Genomic DNA, 9317 nt, shown 5'->3' on the forward strand with positions numbered 1-9317 from the left:
TGGTGTTTCTAAAAGGACAGAAAAATGTAATAGAATTCATCACCAACATCCCTCATGTCGCAGTGTTTACACGTTCGTTCATTGACATGGTACCCGTGAAGATCGGGAGTAGAGAAGATCTTCAGCAACCCATGCTTGCTGTAAAAGGGGACTAACGGGATCGGGTAGTCAGGCTCGCTGACTTGGTTGACGCATGTAATCGTATCCCAATAGCGTGGATCGATGCTCATTATGTCAATAGATGCACTTTTCTTTTCGATATTGATAGTAATCTTAATTCTTATTTACATTAAACAAATCGATATTTGTGTTGCATATACTTTATATGTACAAAGAGGTGAAATTCACTATTATCGAAATCGATATTATTAGTAATCTTAAATCTTATTGACATTAAACAAATCGATATTGATAAACCTTAGAACAATTGATATATATTCACAAAGTAGCATTAATATTCAATAAACGGTTTCAAACCTTCCAGATAAATGAATTTCGAGTGTGCAGAAACACGACCTGAGACTCTTTGTTTCCATGGCAACGTATGCAACATACGTAATGCGAACGCCACAAGATTGTCTCACTTCAAGTTAGTGTTCGCTTTACGGAGATTATTTAATATTTCTATGATCTAAACACGCGTGGTTTGGTTTGGTTTATTTGTTGTTTAACGCAGCACTAAGGCCGCAATATTCCACTTATATGACGGCGGTTTGTAAATAATCGAGTCTGGATCAGACAATCCAGTGATTGACATCATAAGCATCGATCCACACAATTGAGGTGAAATGGGGTTTAACGTCGCGTCCAAGATTATTGCACTTATATAGCGACGTGCATGCACGTGTATGTGTGTGTCTGTGTGTGTGGCTGCTTGTACTAGTCAGGGCTGATGCTGATTTATAGTGCTAATACACTGAGATACCATGCCTCAGTTTAACATGAATTCCCCACTCAGACACAGTATACTGACTCCGAGCCGACCAGTCCTTGTTTTAGCCCCTTAATGCCGAGCACCAGACAGGCTAACAACAAGTACCACCTTTAACGTCGTTTGGTAAGACGCGGCCACACAATTGGGATCGATGACCTGCATCAACCAAGTCACCTGACCACCCGATCCCGTTTGTCGACTCTTACGACAAGCCTAGTCGCCTTTTAAGGCAAACATGGGTTGCTGAAGACCTATTCTACCCATCTTTACGAGTTTATACGCGTGGAGATTCTAGTGTAGAATAGGTCCCCAGTAGCTTATGCTTGTCGTAATGGTCATCTAAATGGGTCTACTGGTCATGCTCGGTGGCTTGGTCAGTTGCATGTCACCGTGTCCCAATGGGCGTGGACGGTTGCTCATTCTTTCTGTCACTCGTTTGTCCAAACTCCAAATTATTTACAGGCTGCCGTCAATTAGCTGGAGTCTTGCTGTCTGGTGTTAAGGGCGTGTATCATTGAATAATATCATGCATATAACCATTTAATTTCATTTATTATATAATACACGAAACTCTTCGTAATTTGACGAACATGTACTATTTTGGACGTCTGTGTACGTCCCGTGGAAGTACGTCATCATGACGTATCATGTACTTTTGACGTTTTTTGTCCTCGTGACGTATCATGTCTTCTTGACGTATTGTGTCCTCGACGTATTATATCTTCGTGATTTATTGTTTCCTCGTGACGTATCTTGTCCTCATAACGTATTGTTTCCTCATGACGTATCATGTCCTCATAACGTATTGTGCCCTCGTAACGTCTCATGTCCCCATGGCGTATCACGTCCTCTTGACGTATTATGTCCCCGTCACGTATCATGTCCTCTTGGCGTATTGTGTCCTCGTCACGTAGCATGTTCTATTGACGTATTATGTCCTTGTTAGGTCCTTGTTATGTTCTCGCCACGTATTGTTTCCTCGACACGTATCATGTTCTATTGACGTATTATGTCCTCGTGACGCATATGTCCTTTTGACGTATTGTACCTTTGTGGCGTATCATGTCCTCTTGACGTATTATGTCCTTGTGAGGTATTATGTCCTCTTAACGTATTGTGTCTACGTGACGTATCATGTCCCCTTGACGTATTATGTCCTCGTCGCGCAATTTGTCCTCTTGACGTAATGTGTCTTCGTGACGTATCATGTCCTCTTGACGTATTATGTCCTCTTGACGTATTGTGTCTTCGTGACGTATAATGGCTTCTAGATGAATCGTGTCCCATGACCTGTTGTGTCCTCTTGACGTTAATGTCGCTATGTGGCTGAAATAATGCCGATGCGACTTTAAATTTCAAATTTTAACTCACTCACTCTTGACGGTTCATGCCCTCTTATCATGTACTCGTGACGCACCATGTACTCTTGACGTATTTTGTCATCGTGTCATATTATGCCATCTCGATTTATAATGTCCTCGTGACGTGTTATATGTTCTGGACGTACCACGCTGCTGGTACTTGTGCAGACTTTAGCAGGTTTCAAAGTTGTAGCCCTCTGAGATACCACGCAGCAGTTTAACACGAATACCCATTTCAGACACATCATGCCGACTCCAAGTCTTTGTTTTATCCTTAAAGTCGAGCGCATATTTTATCGTCTTTTAACGACAGAACCACTGACCTTCCGCGTCGCCGGGCAGACACTCGGCCACGGCGAAGGCTGTGTGAAACGTCAAAGGGGGCGGTTGGTGGAGTAGCCTCACGTCACACTGAAGACATTAGACTTGCACAAATCTCAAAGGGAAAAATATTAATTTACCTCATAATTTAAAGATTATATAAATAATAAGAACAAGTGGCCCCCATAAAATACTGGCATCCTGTACCGTCCGCTTATCTAGACTTGCCTATTTTAAGGATATAATATCTGTACACACATGGACTTATCATTCAGTGCAGCCTTGGAGCAAGGCTATGAAGACACGTATATGATTGCTACCATAATTACAATGCGTGAAGCTCATTTTTGGGGTCACCGCCCGTCATATGACTGGCATATTACTAAAAGTCGCGCCAAACAGTTTAATGTTATCAAAATACAAATAAACTGACACAACTCATCAATAATGATAATATACTACGCCACATTCACACTCAAAAGGGGGGCACGGGTGGCCCAGTCGTCTAAGGCGCCGCGATTCGCTGTGCAGAGTTGCGTCCCTTGGGCATGCCAGAAACCTATGATTGTTGGTTCGAATCCCGGTTCGCCCCGATTATGTTTCTAGGTTTGTCAGCACCATACCCGTGCTCTTGGGTTTCACCGAAGTGGTAAACGTCTGAGACCTGCATCATTTCGGGCTTTCCTCCCACATTAAGCTGACACTCCGCGATATAACTGGAATACTGTTAAAAGCGGCGTTAAACCCAACTCACTCACACTCAAAAGCATCTTCAAAGAGCTACATTATTACCCCAGTCAATGGATCAGTGTGATTTTCATTCTCCGCTTCCTGGGGAATATAATATTATGAGGCATTGTGAAGACGTCCTCTTTTTGACCCCAGGGTTCAGTGAGTGAGTGAGTGAGTGAGTTAGTGTGTTGGGTTTAACGCCGCTTTTAACATTATTCCTGTTATATCACGGCGTGTCAGCTTAATGTGGGAGGAAAGCCCGAAGTGATGAAGGTTTCTGGCGTGCCCCCCCAGGGTTCAGGGTTCAGATGACACTGTAAGAGTTGGTCATATTATGAAATACACCGTTCTATTTCAAGAACTACTGTGAGCATTTATGGACCTGCAACATTGCTTCCCAAGCAGGTTTAACCTCAAGATTAGATAAGATTTTATATAAGGATTTTGACCTTTCCAGAGTAGGCCGCACCTACGAAATTCGTCCCTTATCGCTCCTTTCCGTAACCTGTATGCACAAGAAGGCAGTCGGTTTATCGGAATAAGGCGAGTGGTAACGTATGGATCCGAGTCGTCATGCGGCTTGTTCCGTGATGACACGAATAGTCACGAACACTACGGAAAATATAACGTCATGATTTTCTACATTCGTCACCACTCGCCCCTTTCCGTAACCTGCAGGAAGACTCGCCACTCTATCGATTAGTGTTATGTGCGACAATACGACAAACCAATCAGAATGCGCGTATGATTTTAAGTTCTTTGTTAAAAAATCCCTCAGAAAATAATATTTGATTTTACATGTGTCTTGCATCTAAAAATATACCTAAGAGACAGTTAAATGTGTTCAAACATACTGTATAAGTCCGCATGTCCAGATCTGCTTTAAGTTGTATCTAAAATATATATAATATACGGGGAAATATGCGTGAACCATTACACAACGAGTTGACAATTGTTTTAGGTATGCCCGTTTGCGCAAAGACGGAACCCGGTTGCAAAAATGGCCACGAGAGGGGCACGAGTCGCTATTCGGCTTGTCCCGGAATAACACGAGTTGGTCACTAATCCATTTTCTAACATGCAAGTCTATATTACTTATCAGTGTACGATAACATGTGTGAAATCAAATTCTTTCCACCCGAAGTAAGATATACGTATAAAGTTTTGGAATCTCATTAAAATCAGATCTTAGTTTTCGCTTCCGCTAAACAAAGATCTGAGTACATCCCATTCCGGGTCACGTCAGAACGACCTCTCGCGAATTTTGACTGACAAGAAATCGACATTAGCCAATCAGAAGGCAGCTTTCTCGAGCTTTACGACACTAGTTTCAAACTGGCAACTACGCTTCGAAACATATTTTGACGTGTTCTCGATTAAAATTTTTAAGACTGATAAGAAGAACATTCTGGAATGACTTTTAGATGGCCTAGATTGTATGGATATAATAAAAAAAAACCGTAACTGTCGTCCGGAATACCCCGTGTTAGTGAGTGAGTGAGTATGGTTTTACGCCGCTTTTAGCAATATTCCAGCAATATCACGGCGGGGGACACCAGAAATGGGCTTCACACATTGTACCCATGTCGGGAATCGAACCCGAGTCTTTGGCGTGACGAGCGAATGTTTTAACCACCAGGCTACCCGACCGCCCCTACCCCGTGTTAAATATTTCGTGGTTGCATGATTAGAAAACACATTCCGATTGTCTTTTTCATGATCTGGTAAGCGACGCTCTGGTTGGTCGGATGAAAGGTCGTTCTGACGTGACCCGTAATGGGATGTCCTCAGATCTTTGTTTAGCGATAGCGAGAACTAAGATATGATTTTAATGAGATTGAAAGTTTTGTAACGCCATTATTTGTGAAACTGTTATATGACTTTTGCGTTCTTATCGAGCTCAGCATCGCTCGTAGTGAAAAGGCGACACAAGTTGGGTTGGGTGGGCAAACTCGGCAAACTCGGTGGATTGTGTAGCATCAGTTTGGTTGGTTATTGGTATGACGCGGCCAGGGATCGAACCACCGACCTTCCAATCTCGGGAAATCCCCGACGGCATTGGATGATGCTCATAATATCAATCACTGGTTTGTCTAGCCATATAGCCCCGAGTCAAATCGGTCACTGATGGGTCCACATGTGTACCATGAAACGTTTTGAAAGCTTTACCCTGGCCTTGAATGTTGTAACTTTGAAGCAAGAGTCGTTTGATGATGATGATGATGATGATGATGATATAATAATAATAATAATAATAATAATAATAATAATAATAATAATAATAATAATAATAATTTAAAAGGCCTTTTTGGTGGGAATAACCAAGTTTAATACCTTTAAAGCGAATGAGTTTGTATGTTTTTTTAAAGCAATATTCCAAAAATATCATGACATTAGAAGGTTTCACACATTGCACCTATGTTGGGAATCAAACCCCGGGCCTACGGCGTGACGAGCGAACGCTTTGACCGCTCGGTTATCCAACCGTCCCAATATCTGTTTGAAGTGTACTCCGAAAAATATATGTCATGCCTAACATATTTGTACTGACAACACAACGTAGATAACATCTATTCTGGTTCATTTATCAGATAAAAAGACAACTTTATTTGTTCATGAATGATTAGATTTATTTTTAACTTGGCTATATTTTTAGAATAATGTTATTCTTTGTCTAAATCTTGATTTCAATATTACTACCTCGGAAACCTCTCAAAATACAAATTGGAATATGTTTTAATGTGTAGAATATCAACGAATGAAAAAATGTAGACGTGAAGTTTTAGGTAGGTTGGTTGTACTTACGTACGTCTGTCACACCGTCATATCTCCTGCTAAGAGATTTGAGCTGTTATCTTCAATTAAACGAGTCCATTGCCCAGCTGGCGTATCTGAGGCCTGAAAGAAGCCATTTAACCTAGCCACTGTCCACGAGACAAACATCGAGTAACACAAGGCATCAAACTTTTCCTGGGGGCACGGGTCGCCCAGTCGTCTTAGGCGCCGCAATTTGCTGTGCAGAGATGCGTCCCTTGGGGTTACGCGAACTCACTCATACTTTTCCTCCCGGCAAACCATCGTCAGAAAGTCAGTATCATGTTTCTTGTCAGTGCAAACTGTCGAGCACCTCACGTACAAGTCAGTTGTCACACAGGTGGAAGTATAAATGAAAGAATCCCACAGATAGTTAAAGAAAAGTTTATTACAAAATGAAAATGAACAAAAACAAAATAAAATTTACATAATACCCACTTCTAATTTTTAGTGGTCTAGTGGTAGAGCGTCCGCCCGGAGAGCGGAAGGTTCGGGGTTCGATCCCCGGCCGCGTCATACCAAAAGACGTTATAAGATGGTACTTGTTGTTACCCTGTCTGGCGCTCGGCATTAAGGGGCTAAAACAAGGACTGGTCGGCTCGTAGTCAGTATACTGTGTGTCAGTGGGGTATTCATGTTAAACTGCGGCATGGTATCTCAGTGAGCTAGCGCTATAAATCGGCATCAGTCCGGACTAGCACAAGCAGCCACACACACACACACACACACACACACACACACACACACACACACACATACATACACGTGCATGCACGTCGCTATATAAGTGCAATAATCTTGGAAGCGACGTTAAACCCAATTTCACCTCACCTCACCTAATTTTTAATCCTATGACTTCTCCTGTACTAATACTGAACTAATACTAATGCTACTATTACACTACATCTAACATACCGCACTCCTTATACTACCCCCCACTCTCTACTACTAATACTAAGACACCACTAATACTATCCACTAACCTACACACTAACCTCCACTCTGAAACTACTAATTACACAGTACGTATCTACACATACAAATACAATAGATTATACAATTAACGTAAGAGACGACTAACGGGATCGGGTGGTCAGGCTCGCTGACTTTTTTATGCATGTCATCGATCCCAATTGCGTGGATCGATGCTTATGATATTAATCACTGGATTGTCTAGTCCAGACTCGATTATTTACAGACCGCCATCATATAGCTGGAATATTGCTGAGTGCGGCGTTACACAACAAACCAGCCAACCAACCATTATACAGTTCAGGTATCGCAGCATAATTTATTGATTTTTTCCACAAAAACCTGTTTGGCTTCAGTGTGACCAACTGGACATCTTATAACCAATGACTACGGCTACTATAACGTATGGTTTCAGTAGAGATTCCTTATGATTACAGAAATTGTTTTTATCGCTTGTATTTAGGATGCAGTCCTCCTTCAGGATATCATGAACTCGATCTGTGTTCACGAATGCAATTTCTATTGAAAAATAGAATGATTAATTTATTTAAATCATTAAGAAATATTCTGTAAAGTTTGGGGCCATTTTCTTCAGAATCCACATCCATGCAGTATTTCATCATGTAGCGCAAAAAATGCAACACTCTTTTGGTAACTGATTCTGAAATCGCGTAAAACATAATTTAAACATAGTACACAAAACATTTAACGAAAGACATAACAGAAATTATCAACATCAGCCAGCCAGCATAGATCGGGCGTCAACAGAAATGCTTCCAATTGTGTCAACCAACATTCCAGTTGTGAAAACCGGGGGCACGGGTCTAAGGCGCCGCGATTCGCTGTGCAGAGTTGCGTCCCTTGGGCATGCCACAAACCTATGATTGTTGGTTCGAATCCCGGTTCGCCCCGAATATGTTTCTAGGTTTGTCAGCACCATACCCGTGCTCGTGGGTTTCACCGAAGTGGTAAACGTCTGAGACCTGCATCACTTTGGGCTTTCCTCTCACATTAAGCTGACACGCCGTGATATGACTGGACTACTGTTCAAAGCGGCGTTAAACCCAACTCACTCACTCAGTTGTGAAAACCACTCAAGCCTTCTGCATGACAGTTAGGACATAAGAGAAAATATATCATCCACCTCATAGTCTTACATGGTGTCGCCCTTTTTGGATGTCCAGAGAAATAAGGATGTACTGACCAAATAATAGACGTTGGCATCGAACCAACTGCCAACGGCACATGACGTGAAATTAAATATTTTCATAATTTTGCATAATGCTTAAAAGTTCAAAATCATATGTATATATTTTTATGTTAGTGCAGGTTACCTACAACAATGTTCATATCTATAGCAATAAGACAAACCTTTGACAAGAAAAAACAAATCAGGTAATATATATATCCTTGTTCGGGGCTCTATATTTCCTATTATTCCCGCCAGCATGTATTAACAATGTGCACGCGATTGATAAATACTAGTTCAGGACCTAACAAAATTATGAAGAGCCGTGTACCATGCATTGTAAATGTCAGCTCACGACGGAGCTTGGCGCACGTGCAACGGCGGCAGAGAACTCATTCCTCGTGCATCACGCAAGGGCGACTCACGCAGTGTAAATACAGTCGACAAATAGTTCTGGTTTATTTTTCAAATATTTCCCACAACAGAATATTTTGTCAAAGTGTAAATGTAGGGATGAGTTTTTAAGTAGAAGAATATCCTCGTAACTCCATAATCCTTAAAAATAATGATGTAAATTCCACTACTTGTCGCTGCGAAAACTCATCATACCTCTTGGAGGGGGCACGGATGGCCCAGTCGTCTAAGGCTCCGCGATTTGCTGTGCAGAGTTGCGTCCCTTGGGCACACCACAAACCTATGATTGTGCGTTCGAATCCCGGTTCGCCCCGATTATGTTTCTAGGTTTGTCAGCACCATACCCGTGCTCGTGGATTTCACCGAAGTGGTAAACGTCTGAGACCTGCATCCCTTCGGGCTTTCCTCCCACATTAAGCTGACACGCCGCGATATAACTGGAATACTGTTAAAAGCGGCGTTAAACCCAACTCATTCACTCATTCCTTTTGGGAATATGCTCTTGGACATCCTAACATCTTAACATCATAACACCAATAAAAGACGTATTAACCTTCTCTAGATTTGAATTACAATAAAT

This window comes from Haliotis cracherodii, unplaced genomic scaffold (genome assembly GCF_022045235.1).
Source record: "Haliotis cracherodii isolate W230 unplaced genomic scaffold, xgHalCrac1.p SCAF_22, whole genome shotgun sequence".
Lineage (NCBI taxonomy): Eukaryota > Metazoa > Mollusca > Gastropoda > Lepetellida > Haliotidae > Haliotis > Haliotis cracherodii.